This window comes from Nannobrachium achirus (assembly GCF_963921795.1).
Source record: "Nannobrachium achirus genome assembly, chromosome: 22".
Classification (NCBI taxonomy): Eukaryota; Metazoa; Chordata; class Actinopteri; order Myctophiformes; family Myctophidae; genus Nannobrachium; species Nannobrachium achirus.
In genome coordinates, this window is record NC_137829.1 from 55150233 (window position 1) to 55164600 (window position 14368).

The window sequence follows — 14368 nt, forward strand, 5'->3', positions numbered from 1 at the left end:
GCAGAAAGTGTGAAAATAGTTGATACATGCTCATGTTGATCGACATGTTACTAATACAGCCTTTATCTTTTGTTCTGCATTCAAGTGTCACCAACCAGAAGTGGCAGCCGAAGTATCGTCAAAGATCTCACTAATCCGACGTCTCGCCTGTGCTAGCTGGGATGCATCTGCCACTGTGCTCTGAATCTCCATGCAAGCTCTGGTCTTCTCCACCATATCTAAATAGACCCCAGTCCTGCCACCCGTACGGCGAGGCGGCACAAGATCTACTGCTCTTCAGCAGAAGGCACTACAGAAGGTGACTGCAGTGGAGGTGAGCTTCCCTCCCTCCAGGGAATATACAAGAGGCCATGGCAATGGCTGAACGGATCACAGTCGCTGAGAGGCAAGCAGTAACAGCCGCTCTAACAGACTCTGGAGTTCTTCTTGGCTGCCATCAGACAAATGAACAAACATTGAACCCTATCCACCTGTTTCCGCAAGACTTTACTGTAGCATTATCTGCGGGACACTTCCGTTTAACAGCAGACATACAAGCTCACGTCACGTCGCAGATGCAACCGTTGTGAGCTTGATCACACTCGGCTGCGACGCCGGAAATGCCGCTCGCCTTCTGCGCAATGCACGATGGGACGTTGGAAAGTTGTGGATATGGCCAGGCCCAGACTGTGTGGGAATTTGTCTTTGGCTTATGTTTGGCATTTTGCACAAATTTGCATTTTGCAAAATGTTCCAGTTTGAACTTGAGCTTTGCACTGTTCAGGTAGTTAAGATCTTAATATAGACCAGTGATTCTCAAATTTTGAAATTCCCCACGGGTCCATTTGGTTCCATTTGTACGCTGTCAAAGTTACAGACTCGTCACGGTCAATTTAGACCCCCATAGGCTAGAGAACCTAGGCTAGAGCAGGAGTTCCCAAACCTTTTTGTCTCCGGGCACCCTATAAATATATTTTTTAATCCAAGGCACCCCTACATTATAAGGTGGAAACCTTGTATGTCCAAAACTGTTCCTTTTGTATTTATCATCTATAAAATGTCCTAAACTAGTGAAAACAGCAGATCTACAATCACACAAGCACTTAAGATCTACAAGCACACAATGCGAGGCGTTGTGTGCTTGTAGATCGGCTGTTTTCACTAGTTTTGTGCAACAGAGGTTTCTGCCTGACAGTAATGATATTTTTGTGATTATGTTGCGACTTGCGAGGAAAACGTTGAGATAATAGCCACTTGTGTTTAAAATGATTAAAAAAAAATTCAAGTGTCCAAATAAATTCCAAATATTATCAAATTACTGTAGCTTGCGGCACCCCGCGACTGCCGTTGCAACACCCCAGGGTGCCCCGTCACCCACTTTGAAAACCCCTGGACTAGAGAGTCCCTGATAACCACTTTGAGAACCACTGATATAGAATATTTAAGCAGCTTATTTATTTATTTATTTTAACACAGATTTGAATGTGGTATTATTAACACTGTACATACAGTAGCTGCTGTTAGAGTTTTTAGCGCACAATGAATTTCACTTGCCTTTTACTTGTAGATGGTATTGCTGACAATACAGCAATGATTGAAGAGTGAGTTGTACTGTATGTTATGGATATATGTAATAAATGGATTGGTATATCCAACTCAAATACAAACCTCTGGACATTGAATTTATGCATGCGTCTGACTAAAAATGTATTAAACTATAACTGGTTTAAAATTGTAATGACAGTTGCTTCTGATCTGAAGTTATATTTCTGTTACAATGACCATTAAGTTACAATAGAAAATGCATTTCTATAATTTGTGTTTAATTAGTGTTGAAAACATTAAAATATGATTCTGCATTGGCTTATTGGGTAATCTTTATAATCGGTTTATAACAATTACACTAGAAAAGCATGTAGACAGAAGGCGTAAACAGAAGCATGACATGGTGTTCTTGCATAAAAACATGTTTTCTTTACTTTTCACTCAACGAGTCCTTATGCATTATATTATGGTCTGTAATCAGAAACATGCAACACTTAATGCATACTACATTGCTGGATTTTCATGTGCCTGGTGTTGGAGCCACAGTATTGCGACTCAGCCATAGCCTTGCATACTTGCATTTCTGCTAATAAACAGAATGAAATAGGAAGGCCGGGTTGGAGGGTTGTGGTGGCATGGTAAACCAGGAAGATAAGACCTTTTAGGGTGGGATTTCTAAGGCAGCTCCAAAAGTTCCTAGGTTATCTCTTGCAGTTTGGATAAGACACTGGGCTCTGCATGTACATTTCCTGTAATATTCATACAGAGGAGATATGTGTGTAAATGTGTACGTGTTGTTGTACATTGTCTATAATATACATGTAACAAAAAATGTACAAATAAAAATATTGTTTAAAAAAAAGAGTACAGGGCAGCTTATTAAAATATTGTGTTTGTTACTGTAACCTATAGGAGACTGAACAGATGAAAATATTCATTAAATGACAATGGGGCAATACTTGCTCTGTTCAGGCAACCGTTTCATATTACACAACTTGAGTTGCTTTACAACCACTAGTCAAGCAATAAGAATCACAGTATGCTATATAGTGGAACACCACAACATATGCTGGAAATATGAAATATGCTTGCACAGTCGGCTCCACAATGTACTCTTTCACAATGTTCCTTGGCAAAACTCTGCAGAATGATTTACACACATTGCAAAAGATCACCTGCCTAATCCTACTCACTATCTTTGCACAGTTCATGATAATTAATGATAGGGTTTTGTAACTCTACAGATGAAAGTAATGAATATGAACCTGGATATTCTGCATGCGATGCTAACACCCACAAAAGGAACATTCCTTGGTCAAGGACAGGTAGACATGGCAGGCTACTATAGAGCGTAGGCTGTTTGCATATTTACTCCATTAATCCTGATTTGTCATACTTTGTTAAATGACAGTGTGTAATGAATGAAGCTTAATTGGTATATAAATGATAAAATCGCAACGGTGTGAATTCTAACCCTAACCCTAACCCTAAACATAACCCTAACCCTAGCCCTAAACCTAACCCTAACCCTAACCCTAAACATAACCCTAAACCTAACCTAACCTAACACTAACCCTAACAAATGTAGGACTAATGACCTTTCAGACTTATGGGCAGTTCCCGGTACGAAGTGAGCGGTGGTATCAAACACGACACCTGCATATCTGTCTGTGATGTCAGCTATCGCCATACATCGAGTAATGTGCTCATACCGACACTAAAGCCCATTTTCGACTGCAGCTTTAGCTCCACACCACACCACACTACACCACACCACACCGCACCACATAAAAATATCTACATTTTCCATTACACAAAAGTACCCCTATCGGTAAGAAACAAATTGACCCTTTTAACTGTGATTATTATACAATATACATTTGTATTACAACTATCCTAAATTATAATACACTATAATGTGTTATAACTGTGATTATAATACACAATAAAGTATTAATGTATTACTATGATAATTATAATACACTGTAATAGATTATAATAGTGGTTATAACACAATAGAATCTATTATCATGTGTTACAACTATATCCTGGTGGTCTAAATGAAAAGTCAGTGAGTGATCAGTCATTATGAAGTGTTTGGCCCTGTTTGGCCTAGCTCAGACCTACTCTAGACTGGATACTTTTTAGTACCATGTTTAGTACCACTTTCACACCACTCTACCCAGGTCCTTGTAGTGGAAAACCTGGCACAAGTGGGCAGTGTGGTGTGGAGTGGGGTCTGTGGAAAAGGGGCTAAACATACACAGAAAGCCAGACTTAGGGGCGGTAGCACTGCTCAAAAAGGATAAAAAGTCAGATAGGCTGTTACTGCTGCACTGTAATAAAGTATAAGTCACATCTGCTAGTTTTATTGAGGTTAGGGTTAGGGTTAAGGTGAGGTTTAGGTGGTCGGACCAAAGGGAGTCGACCTAATGACATGTTACCCCACGTTGGCCCCATTTCACATAAGTTCTGCTGACAATGTTTATTATACTGTAATAACTACAAAGATGCAATTCTGGGAAATTGAAGGTTGGTTCCTACTTGTAATACATTTAACCAGTGTTTGTAGAAGTGAAGATGCTGGTTTTATATGTTACTAGTCCTGTGCCCGGGGGTGTGATGAGGGACTGAATGTAGGAGTCTCAGAAGTAATGTTGGAGAACCCAGACCGCTGCCTGTTGGGCAGAATAGTTACAATCTATGTCCAGTTGTGCAATACCCGTTGTATACCCATATGTGTTCTGTGTCCAGGCCAGGCTGTGATGTCATCTCCAAATTGGTGACACTGTTTAGTATCAGTGGTCAGCATGCAGACGGACGGTCAGACAGCGGACAGACACGTCATGACAGGATTGACGGAAATCCCCATGACCCATTAGTTCATTTTGGTTTCATCATGATGACATAATAATTGAAACCCCAATAGACCCACACAACGTCAGAAGTTACCCTAGAAACAATTAATCGTACAATAACAGTCTGGTTACCCTGTGCCCACCAGCAATGGGCTAGTGGTGTTTATGCTTTAGGCCTGTTCGTGCACTTGCATACTCGGACAACTGCATGGCTCGGATATACAGTATATGGAAAGTATGTGTAATGTGGTGATATGAGATTGGATATGAACTTGGATGTTGGACATGGTTGTGTAAGACTGCCTATGATGCATATGAGCTTATATCTTTGGTGTGGTAATAATTATGCAGATTCAGAAATGGCACATTTTCTTGGGTTTTAAAGGCATTATAATAAATAAAGTACCAGACTGTTCTATATTTGCCCATGTAATCGTTCCCCATTACACAAATCATGGACTATGCTTTGTGTTCAGAAGTGACAATTCTCAACTGATAATTTCAACAACATAAAAGTCTAAAGTGAGTCAACTGTTAAATACACACAATTTCCAATTTGAAGTGAACAGATAATGTATGGCCACACTGTCACATGTACAATGCAATGCATATAGAAAGAAGACAGATGGTGTCTGAAAATGGATCTTTGCCCCTATACAGTAGTTAACTATATAAAAACTAGGCTATATGAGAAATAGTGCATTGAGTAGATCAAAAACAGCTATAGAAACAGACATGAAAGGAAACCATTTGCATTCAATTCAATTCAATTTTATTAAAGTGTCAAATCATAACAAGTTATCGCAAGACACAGGGGGGTGGAGGGGGATGTACAGTACACGCACACACACACGAGATCTGCATGTGCGGTGCGCGTGTGGAGGATGCACACGCACACACACACACACACACACACACACACACACACACACACACACACACACACACACACACACACACACACACACACACACACACACACACACACACACACACACACACACACACACACACGCATGTTGATTAGCATTAGATGGGATTTTGCCTCTCAGACCCAAAAGCAGATCTACATGCTCACAACGCCTCGCAACGCGAGGCAATGTGAGCATGTAGATCGTCTATTTTAACAATAGAAACTGCGCTATACAAAATGTAATGCCTCAACTCTTAGTGCTCGTCATGCGGTTAAAATGTGATTAACTGGCAGTTAAAATTAGATTGTTTTGGGGGTCACGGCCTGAAAAGGTTGAGAACCACTGACATAGGTGATAACAGGTAAAGGTAGACTTCTTGTAATTGATGTCCATAAGGGTCCATTTGGTTTCATTTCACACTCTCAAGAGTTAAAGAAGCTCTATAAGGGTCCATTTGGTTACCAACTCTCCATCATTTAGCTGGGACCACCTGGAACTCCCTCACGGACCACTGGTTGAAAAACACTGCTCTATCCCAATCTGAACATTTCCTTGGTGAAAAAACAAAACGAAAAAACAAAACATATACATCATCACTAATGTCGAGTACAACTGCTGTTCTAAATGCTGAAACTACCTTTACTTTACTTTACTTTATTTGTTTATTTAGACGGGACAATGCATATTAATGAACACTACATGAATGCAATGTAAATAAGCCGGAATTAGCAAGAATGCTAAATTTCATCCGTAGTCCCCACATGAAGACAAAACAATACATACCAACAAACAGTAACCCTACATTAGGAGAGGGCGCCTAAGAACATACATACAAATACTATTTTTCCTGAACCAAGAAAAAAACAACAAAACAACACATATTACTAACAGTACCCTACATTAAAAAAGGATAGTTAAAAATATACGTACATGGCATGAGCTGTACTCTTAGAACTATACATGGTCACAGGTTTGATTGTCAACTAACCATTTTTTTAGATTGAACTTGAAGGATGGAAATGACAAACAGTCTCTTATTGTTAGAGGTAGGTCATTCCAGATTGAACATCCCTGCACTGAAAGGGTGTTTTTTCCAAAAGCGGTTACCCGGTACGGTACTTCGCAATCCCCTCTAGTGATTGCTCTAGTATTGAGTCCTCTATCAGCCTTCCTTTCCTGGTACAACTTTCCTGGTACAACTGCTAGTTTAAATCCTCTTTGGGATTGAAGTAGAGACGTCATGACTGGCATCACCACTGGCGATGCCAATGACATCACCAGGAACACTGTTCTCTCATTGCCTGTTAATGATGACCTTTGCCAGAGATGCTGGTCCCTGATTCAAACAAGAGAGGACACCGTCATGCATACCCAAGAGGGTGTCAGGCACATTCGCCTAAAACGTATTCGCCTAAACGCATTTGGTCCTTTCGCCTGGCACTTTCGCCGTGGATGAGAGAGTTTTCACCCACCCTTTCTAGACGATTCACGCATTTACGCACACAGCTGCAAGAATACATTTAACAAGTGCATGTCATCTCGATCTACATGCTCACATTGCAAGGTGTTGTGAGCATGTAGATCTGCTATTTTCACAATAGAACCGTGTTATACAAAATGTAATGCCTCAACTTTTAGTGCTTGTCAGGGTGGGGGGTCCCCAGTTACCGTAAATATGCACTGCACCTGCATAGGGCATAACTGAGATAAGAGCCATGCAAATGCTTCACATTCTTCCGTATGAAAAGCATATAATTCCCATAGGTAGGCTACGTATCAATTAATTATTTGGACGCACCTGATTCCAATAGCTCTAATCTGTATTGATGTGATTACTATATAGAGCACATAGCCTTGAGTAATGGTCACCGTTTGACAGGAACACCTGTGACAGTCACTATAATATTTAAATGACAAAGGGATAATATGCAAACATGTACAGTCTGACAGCAGAATTGATTAGAGCTATGGAATCAGGTGCATCCAAAAAATTAATTAATTGATATGTGCACTGCGCAAATAGGTCATGAGTCATGACGTCCCGATATACATCATAGCATTTGATTTGGAAGACTATCATAGGCCTACTGCTAGTATGCTTTATGGTGAAGAAGGTTTGTAAAAAGGATATGCAGCAAAATTGTTCTGGTGAGAGGCGTGCAGATCCTCCCGCAAGCATAAACTTTCCGTGTCTGGTTTTGGTCAGTGCGCTCTCCTCTGCTCTGTGCCAAATTCTGACTGTCTGCACCTGTCTGTCTGTCTGTACCTGTCTGTCTGTCTGTCTGCCCACAGCGTGGCAGCCCGGCCAGTGCGCTGCATAGCGTGTCATAAAAGACACACAACTTAACTTTAACATTTTAAGCCAGGCAAAATGGATAAAAAAATGGACCCTTGAACATTTAGGCGAAATGGCTCTTCAACGGCGGTGAAAAGACTCTCCTCCGCGGCGAAAGTGCCAGGCAAAAGGACCAAATGTGTTGAGGCAAATACGTTTTAGGCGAATGGGCTGGTGACCCCCCCAGAGGACACACATCACAGTACTTGTGTGCTCTCTTGCACAAATAAATATGAATGAAGGTATACAGATATGGTAGTCATGATAGTCCAAGCATGTCATTTCACCCAGCAGTCCATGGCCATTAGGAGCATACATGGCAGTATCCACATAGAACCTCACCCGTCGCTGCATACTGTTGTGCTCCGAGATGAGGTCCTATAAAGGTGCCGCAGCGATGGCCCGGACCGCCTCCACATCGAGTTGGAAAACACTCAAAACTAAATTTTATCCAAAAAGTAAAGGTAGTTCAGAGCTCCCAGACTGTGGTTTCCTATCCCAGGGTACATAAAACATGAACCACGGCATAAAACAACCGATTAAATCGTTAGTTTTGTAATGTTTTCCCATTCAACCGGAACTACTGTACTGTAGTCTCGCGTAGCCAGGGAGCATTTGCAAATCGCGTTAGGCAACAGTCTGGCCAAGCGAGACCACGCCAGGGGCTTATCTGAATTTAATGACACTAAATAAGCGTGGTGCATGTTTTATGTACCGTGGGATGGAAAACCACAGTCTGGGAGCTGGGAACTACCTTTACTTTTTGGATACAATTTTGTTACGAGTGTTTTCCAACTCAACGTGGTGGCAGTCCGGGCCAGTGCTGGGGTACCTTTATAGGACCTCATCTCGGAGCACAACAGTATGCAGCGACGGGTGAGGTTCTATATGGGGCTAACATGGCAGCTGCCAATCATGTCTTTCCATCATAAATTGTAACCCCCCCCAACAACCATTCCGTGGGCATATCCACTCTCAGTCCAATCTCGCATTGCCGTCCAGTGTAGAAGTGCTCTCCATAGCATTACTGATCCCAGGGGCCTGAAATCCACCCGGACACAAAGCACGAGAACCTCAAGCAGCAGTCAGTTGTCCAGGTGAGTCGAAGTCACTTCATCCCACACGTCCATGTCAATGATGTTGCAGGGCAAGCGTTCCTGTAAGTACACAAGTATTACAAAAACGCACATTATACACAGTATATGTGTATGTGTAATATATACTGTATACACACACACACACACACACACACACACACACACACAGAGAGAGCTGGGATCGGCCCGATCGACCCGAATCGACGTCTGAGCATTAATCATTAAAATGCGTCCGACCCGTGCCGAGGCCCGAACCTTATGTTTCCAGCGCTTTTTCGCCTCATTTCTTTTTCTTTGAGGAAGCCACTGATTTACACTCACTAGCAATTCTAATGTGCAGCACATTCAGCGTGCCTGCATTTTACCCTTAATATGAATATTAATCGACAATGTGGCTTTTGAAAGTGTTTAAATAGTAGGCTACGTTGATAATTAAATAATACAAATAATAACGTGCGCTAAACAGGACGTCTGACACAGTGACTGCTGCAGGTTTCTGCGCCTGGAAAATAGCAGATCTACAAGCTCACAACGTGTTGCGGATGCGAGGCGTTGTGAGCTTGTAGATCAGACAGTTTTGTCACGGAACACACCGCGATGAAGTATAAAAGCCAGGATTTACTTGAGTGATGTGATGTGTGTTGAACGGACAAGGCTGGCACAGTGCACTGCGACTGCACACAACAGCGCAGAAAAATAAACATCCAATGCAAGGGACAGGAGTGGGAACACAAGCTAGGAGCTCCATTCAGCGGCACGCCATTTCCAATCAAACTTCAAAAACGTGTTTACCTCAGCATGGGACTTTGTCGTCGGGCTTGTCGGGCCCCGCGGGTTTTCGGTCGGGTATCCCAGCTCTAACATACACACACGCACGCACGCATACACGCGCACGCGCACACACACACACACACACACACACACACACACACACACACACACACACACACACACACACACACACACACACACACACACACACACACACACACACACACACACACACACACACACAGAGAGAGCGAGAGCGAGAGACAGAGAGAGAGAGAGAGAGAGAGAGACAGACAGACACAGACAGAGAGGGTCCTATATTTCTTTTACCTGATTTGTCCTTTCCTTACAAGAGAAGACCTGGGAACCTTTCTTGACACCTTAAAAGATGAAATGAAAGATCATTAAGCCATGATGCTTTGTAATATCTGCACAATTCTATAAAATCTATAAATTATCCAAATCTCTGTCTGTGTTTATGCCAGTAGCCAATCAGGGGGGCTTTTATTCCCAAAGCTTCATCAGAGAGGGGCAAAGAGTGGTTTTCCATGATTGGTCAAACTTCATGTTTGACCAATGGTCTTCAGTGTTCACTGAAGACCATAGCTGGTGCAATAATCCAGCCCCTCTTTGACTATGGAGTCCACGTATGGTATCGTGACGCCCCACAAGCCCTAAAAACTAAACTCCAAACAACCCAAAATAAACTAATTAGGGTCCTGCTTAACCTTCCCAATCAGACTCACCTCACCGCTACTCACCAGTTAAGAGTGGGGTGGCTCAGAGTAGATGACAGAGTACAGCAACTTGCAATGGGCCTGGTGTACAAGATACACTACACCACTATGATACCCAAGTACCTGTCAAAATACTTTAAAAACGTTAAGGATGTCCATAATTACAACACCAGAGGCAGTGCCACAGATCACGTTCAACCCAGAGTCAACTCAAAGAAAGGGTCGAACTCGTTCTTCTGCTACACCACAAAAATGTGGAATGCCTTACCGAAGGCCATAAAGGAGTGTGGATCACTAGCATCCTTTAAAATTGCCCTAAAAAACCACTTACAGGCAGCAGCCGTTCACAACTGGTAAAAACCTAGCCCAACCCTACCCTCCCTGCCCCTTCCTTGTATATACTGTACATACTGATTGTTTAGACTTACTGTTACCTGCCCCTTCCTTGTATATATTGTATATACTGTACTTACTGATTGTATAGACCTACTGTTTTCTTTTTTTCTTTACATATCTACTGCATAGTACTGTGTTCTATTTGTCTGTCATTCAATGTTATATGAGATACTTTAATGGTTTCCTGTTGAAATAAGCTTAGTCTTTTCATGGATCTCCTTTTAGTAGACCTTGTACCAGTGAACTGTACCGTCATGAATCTGTACATTTTCCTATGCAAACTTCTAATAAAGCCTTCAATCAATCAATCAATCAATCAATCAATGTGACATCATAATGTCTTACAATGACAATGTTGGGTAATGTTGTAAGTACAGGACAAGCACAAGCACAGGATAAATGCCTAGCTGTGGACATGGCGAACGTAGGTCGCAGATTAGTATGTGAACGGTCACAGCTTGTCAGTATGTATGTATTAGTGTCTCTGTCACAGACAGAATGGGTTTGCCACTCTGACATCAGGGCTCTCGCTTCACTGTGATGTCACACTAACAGAATCCCCTTTATGCCCATCTATGGAGTGTCATCAATATTAAGCCCATATCTAACAGGACTAGGCCACATCGGCCACATACGGCCAAGACAGATGGCCAAGACAGCCCATATCTGTGTGGCTGGTTCTACAGACAGGTATCTCCATGTATGGGCATAAAATCTGGAGTGAAGAAGACCTACGAAGGTAGTGTCAGGAACATCGTTGGGAGGAACAGGTGTCTCACTGCAACCAACTGGATGGGGGAAAAAAAGAAGAAAAGAAAACACTCATCAACATTTACGCTCTCCTCACTGGCCTTCCGGCATGTGCACTTAAGCCTCTGAAAATATCTAGAATGTCGCAGCATGATTGATCTTCAACCAGCCAAAATGTTCAGGTCTGCCCGCACAGAGTACAAAACACTGATGCTGGCCTACCAAGCAACCAAAGTTATGGCACCCCATACCTTCAAAGCGTGATCCAACCTTACAACCCCTCTCGCTTACTCAGATAATCAGTCAGTCAATCAATCAATCAATCAATCAATCAATCAATCAATCAATCAATCAATATATGAACTTTATTGTCACAACACAATTACAGGTAACAGTGAGGTGAAACTCTTGTTTATGCAGGCTCTGCCACTCTGACATCATGCTCTGGCTTCACTGTGATGTCACACTAACAGAATCCCTTTATGCCCATATATGGAGTTCCCTGATGTCATCAATATTAAGCTCATATCTAACAGGACTTCATATGGGAATGCCATATATGGATGCCACATACCACACTAACAGAATCCATATATGGCCAAGACAGCTGTCCAAGACAGCCCATATCTGTGTGGCTGGTTCTACAGACAGGGATCTCCATGTATGGTCATAAGACCATACATGCATGGTCAAATGTCATAGACATCAAAGGACGAATAACTGAGTAAGCATGTCTGGGCTCTCACAGCATATCTCCATATACAGTACATGGATCTCCATATAGTCCAGTAAAAATAAAGCTGAGGTTGGAAAAAATTGTGTTATTTAGTTTTTCAACTGATTCTGACAGGAAATTAGGTCTACTAGCCAGGATAAAAAATCTACCATAATCTGCTCACTGGAAATACCCACAGTGGCCAAATCAAGTTGGGCTCCCATCGACTTTCTATACAGGAGGAAAATACCCTGAAAAAAAATCTGCTTTAAGTAGGATGTGAGGGGTCTAACTAGGGGTTTGTCATGATGCTGAATCCATTGCAATCACTAAACCATCATTTTCTGGGGCCATTTTTAGCCCAAGGAATGTTTTTTGTGCAAAACAAATGCTTGCAATGGATTCAGCATCATGACAAACCCCTAGTTAGACCCCTCACATCCTACTTAAAGCAGATTTTTTTCTGGGTATTTTCCTCCTGTATAGAAAGTCGATGGGAGCCCAACTTGATTTGGCCACTGTGGGTATTTGCAGTGGGCAGATTATGGTAGATTTTTTATCCTGGCTAGTAGACCTAATTTCCTGTCAGAATCAGTTGAGAAACTAAATAACACATTTTTTTCCAACCTGAGTGGATTTTTTTCCTAGAATTACTAGACTAATATATGGGTACAAGGGGAAAATAGTTTCATGACACTACAAATCATTGGTACAAGGCCAACTAAAAGGAGACCTTAGTAAGCTTTTTGGTTTAATTACACAGGAACCACTTCATGTAGCTCACATAACATTGAAAGACAGACAGAACACAGTACTTGGCATAATAGAATGCAAAGTGATGTAGCTTTCAGGTTTCTATCCATTTTCTTAATTGATGAGAATACATCAATGAAATATTATCATGAGCAAATGTTCCAGTGGCCACCAATGGACCATTACAGTTCTATAACTAAACAATATAAGAACTGTCTGATGTTCCCCATTTTCAACTGTTTTTATTTGACTTGCTTTGGCAGTGTAAAAAACGTATGTTTTCTCATGCCAATAAAGCTCCTTTGAATTGAATTGATATTCAGAAGCCCTGTAGCAAACAGCACAGGGTAGATAATTATGATAGCCCCTTTAATAATGCCCTATGCAAAGTACTGTGTTCTACTAGAAGGTCTCGCACCCCCCCCCCAGTTCACACCTCGACAACTGTTTAACAAATAAACTAACTATTTGCATATCAATAGACCTGTATAGCGACATTCGCGACCCCCCAAACATTGAATCACCACTGCACCACTTCTATCTGCCTGTCTTTCAATGTTATATGAGATACATAAAGTGGTTCCTGTGCAAATAAGCCAAAACGCTTACTAGGAACTCCTTTTAGTTGACCTTGTGCCAGTATGAAATTGTAGCAATCATAACATGTTAACAATAACGCCATTGACCTTGTTCTATTGTGGTGAAGATTTCACAACTAAATGTGTTTACTTTAATACATGCAGACACTCATAGATAGAAAGGCTACATACCTCAGTCATTCACATAGAGTTATGAGAAGTAGGTAATTCATGGTAATTCCTCGCGTCTGTGAAGTGAACAACATCAACAATGACCACAACCTAACGCTTAGCCTTTTGTAGTGTGAAAAACTTGCTGCCAAGTGACTATTAGCCAATCACAACGAAAACTTTCGGGAAAGACCCGCCCTTACCTGCCTCTGATTGGCCTACCAAATGTCCGTCTCAGACCCGTACTGCAGTAGCGTCAGTTCAGAAAAAGCTAAGGTATGGCAACATGACTGATTTTTTCCCTGTTTCTACGGTTTCTTGGGCTGGATATGGCAGCCTGGAACGGTTTTTCAAGTGCAGCTAAACTTGGCATGTTAGTAGCCTAAATGTGCCTTGTTAAAGTTTTTGTAAAATGTAGTAGTTATTTTACTGTAATTTAACAACACCCTAATACAGATAGACAAAGAGACATTCATGGATTTATATTTAAAGGTAACTTTTATTGTCCCCCCTGCTTGGACCCAGGGTATGGCAGCTGCATACCCCTGCCATACCCAATTGACGCCCCTGCCGTACTGGTCCGTCTCTGTCAATCATGCGGAAGTAATGTGACGTGACGTCACGGGTTGGAAACGTTAAATAAAGGTCTCGTTCTCAGAGAATACAAAACTATTAAATACAAAACTAGGATGGAAATGCTCACAAATATTTACAGGTTTTTGTGTGTGCTGGCGTGTGGTTTGGTGCATTTTAAACAAGCTGTTTAGCG

General features: G+C 41.8%; 1 long non-coding RNA gene across 1 annotated transcript; it reads right to left on the reverse strand.

Annotated features, from left to right (window-relative positions):
- Window positions 1-7306: 7306 nt before the first annotated feature.
- On the reverse strand, window positions 7307-13721 carry LOC308307699. The gene is made up of 4 exons (XR_013963230.1): window positions 13621-13721; window positions 11368-11420; window positions 9830-9879; window positions 7307-8788 (listed from the first exon to the last, which is right to left on the reverse strand). It is a non-coding gene; the product is annotated as an uncharacterized lncRNA (long non-coding RNA).
- Between the last annotated feature and the right edge of the window lie 647 nt (window positions 13722-14368).